The sequence below is a fragment of the Adiantum capillus-veneris genome, chromosome 4, assembly GCF_014529385.1.
Source record: "Adiantum capillus-veneris isolate H3 chromosome 4, ASM1452938v2, whole genome shotgun sequence".
NCBI classification, from domain to species: Eukaryota; Viridiplantae; Streptophyta; class Polypodiopsida; order Polypodiales; family Pteridaceae; genus Adiantum; species Adiantum capillus-veneris.
In genome coordinates this window covers 79,610,495-79,613,831 of record NC_140934.1, presented here as the reverse complement: position 1 = coordinate 79,613,831, position 3,337 = coordinate 79,610,495, and the positions used below count along the sequence as shown (strand labels likewise).

The 3,337-nt window shown below is 43.3% G+C and overlaps 1 pseudogene; it reads left to right on the top strand.

Moving 5' to 3' along the window:
* The first annotated feature begins 555 nt into the window (after window positions 1-555).
* On the top strand, window positions 556-1,270 carry LOC147459473 (protein sym1-like; annotated as a pseudogene).
* Window positions 1,271-3,337: the final 2,067 nt, after the last annotated feature.

Below are 3,337 nucleotides of genomic sequence, written 5' to 3'. Positions count from 1 at the left end.
ATAAAGTACATAATATAGTATATTATTAATAGATTATATAGAATATACAGTTTTACTCTTACTTATAGTAAATAGTATATAGTATATAGTGTATATACTAAATATAATATATATATAATATAAATAGTATATATACATATTATATAGTATATAGATTATATAGCATGTAAAGTTATACTTATCTTATATACAATATAAAGCACAAGAGACAGATGGAGAGAGATGGAGCCACACACATAGAGTCTTGTGTAAATCCAAGCTCTAACGTTTGGGACTTGTGTGGTTGGAGGAGAGTTTTGATTTCAAAAGGGAATCTATCCTCCTAAAGGGAATGATGTATGTTTGTGAAATTGAATTTTTTGAAACACTGCTACATGCAAAAGTTTAAGGAGGGTTGGAGCCTCCCCATCGTTTGTGCGCGTGCGGATGATGGGGGGCTCCAGCCCTCCCCTTTTTTTCCAGATGGGACGCCGAGAGACAGAGAGGGGACTCGTCCAACAGCGCAGCGAGAGAGAGAGAGAGAGAGAGAGAGAGAGAGAGAGAGAGAAAAGGGACATGGATGGCCCATTGTCTCTGTTGTGTACTTCGTCCTGTTCCTCTTCCTTCTCCAGCGGCGCTCTGCGCTGGCGGTTATCGACTCCGACCTCTGCCACTGCAGATGGCAATGCCCGCCCTTCCCCTTCTGCAAACAATGAGCAGTCCACGGAGCTGCGCTTCCAACTAAAAGCTGCCTGCATGACCGGCATTCTTGCATCAGGCTACCCTGAACCAGCCAACTGACCTTCAAACAGAGCACCCTAGCAAGAAAGGTCTTGAAGGCTATGATTGGTTCAGGGCACTACGAATGAGTTCTTATGGATTTCTTATATGTGGTCCTTCGTCACAAATTTGGTATAATTTTCTTGACCGTGTCTTCTGAGAAAAGATACTTACAAATCTTTCTTTGAAGGTTGTTCGAAATCAGGTGGTTCTAGGTCCATATGTAATCGCAGTTGTCTTTGCTTGGAATAGCTGCCTATGGCAAGGTCAATTGGAGAAGCTTCCTGTTCTTTACGCTGATCGGTTGAAAGTTTTTGATTCCAGCTAGTGTGGTGAACTTCGGGGTCGTTCCTTTGTAAGCAAGAGTGCCATTTATGTCCTCTTGTGCGGCCATCTTATGGAACTTCTATCTATTGACTACAATGTGTAAAGCTTAAAGACAAGGAAGCGGTCAGAGGAAGGTTGATCTTTTTAGCAAAAAAAAAGTGAAGTAGACACTTTCACACCTTGATTTTGATTGCTAACATCTCGACACTGGTGGTGGATTATTGTGGTAGGGAGGTCACAGTGAGGTGTTTAAAGGTGCTTATTAATTGTTGTTTTAACATGGTAATATAAACCCTCTTGCTCTTCACTTGATTTACTAATATTGATTGTAGAATAGGAATCTTTAGGTAGTCTTAACGTGAATGTGGGCGAGAATGGGGGCAAATGTGAGGAAGTTTTGTATCTGCAACAAATTTTCGTAAACACCACTATTAAGGAAATTTTAATGTCATGTGTTCTTGCTTCCAAAAAAAGAGAGAGAGAGAGAGAGAGAGAGAGAGAGAGAGAGAGAGAAAGAAAACGAAGCCCGTTGTGAGTAGTGCTATTGATACGTGGAGAGTGTGCATCACTGTGAAGTTGGGGAGTTACTACGGATTGTGCAGGTCCTCTTTCCGGAAGGCATGGTATTCAAGAGCTTGAAGAAGGGCTTCTGATCCTTGGGCGACACTGAGAGAAGTTTTCTTATGCTCCTGTGGTGGATTCTTCTCTTGATCTGGGTTAGTGATTATTCTCTTGGAGATTCTTTGACTGAGCTAATGGTCCTGAAGCGCTGGTTCATCATGTGGTGACATACTCATCAGTATTTTCACAAACCTTTGGCTGCCCTTTGACACTTTGGTGGACATTCGTGCCACCACCTCAGGATGGTGGCATCCCTACTCTGTTTTCTCTTCTTGCCATGATTGACTTGTGCATGAGGTGATGTAGCTTCCATGATTTGAAAGGGTGCATGCTTACAGAAATGCAGGCCAGTTGCACTAGCGACATTGCCATCATCAAAAGTGGCGACATCTCTGATTGCATGCAGGACAGTAGGGGTTGCAGGAGAAATTGCAAAAGCCAGAGCAGCATTCTTCGCCTAAGTAGCAGCTCTTAATCTGAGGGAGATGGAGGCAGTATTGACCACAACAGTTTCGTCTGCATGTGGTGCGGCTGCAACTCTCTCTGCAAGAGGGTTATTGACCGTCTTTCTTAGCCGCAGCGGCTACATAGGTTGCAGCAAAAACAATTTTAGCCTCATGACTTGCAGCATTGTGGGTAGCATGTCGAAGATCATCGCTGCATGATCGTCAATAGAGGTTGCGGCATCCGCAAAAGGTTTGGCCTCTGATTCAGCAGCAATGTTGGCATCTTGTAAGCTAGTTGCAGGTGCGGCAACATAGTTATCTATGGCTACTTGAGTGGCTGCGACATCTGTGATGTCATCCTCCGAATTGGTTGTAGCATGTTTAATTTATCGGGCACATCTAGCTGCCCAAGCTCAATGGCTATGTCAACGGTCTGTTGTGAAGCATGCTTATCTGGCTACCAAGTCTGTCGTGAAGCATGTCTGTTGTGAAGCATGCTTATCTGGCTACCAAGTCTGTCGTGAAGCATGTTTGTTTGGCTGCCAAGTCTCTATTCTAAACAAGTGAGCTCCCACTTCCTGATCTCCTCAAGTGACCCTGAACCCGAGGCATCTCTGACCTGATATCTCATGACTCTAGCCAATGGTCCAAAGTCCTCTCTAAATAGACAACGAAAGAGGCCTCAAGTGACCCTGAACCCGAGGCATCTCTGACCTGATATCTCATGACTCTAGCCAATGGTCCAAAGTCCTCTCTAAATAGACAACGAAAGAGGCCTCGTATCTCATTGTATACCGGACAATGACAAATGTGATGTACTTTGTCTCTTGCTTTATACGACACAACTGGCATATCTTGGCCTCTATTGGTAATCTCCTAAATCTTCTAGTCTCAATCTCTAGCTAATGGGATGATGTGCGCATCTGATCAATAGCACATCGTATCCCATAGAATAGATGAGTGTGAATATAGGTTTTATGTTAGTTGGAGAAGATGTTCTCTATAGAAAGACATCTTCGGACCCAACTCCCATGTCGATTGTATCCATGTGCTCTTCGTATCAACCTAATCAAATCCTGATGTACGAGTCTAGTGATCTCTGTCCATGTCAGAGATAGGGAGGGTGCTCAAAGACACAGAGTCAACGATATTATAGTATGTTCAATTTCCTTTTGATTTCAAAA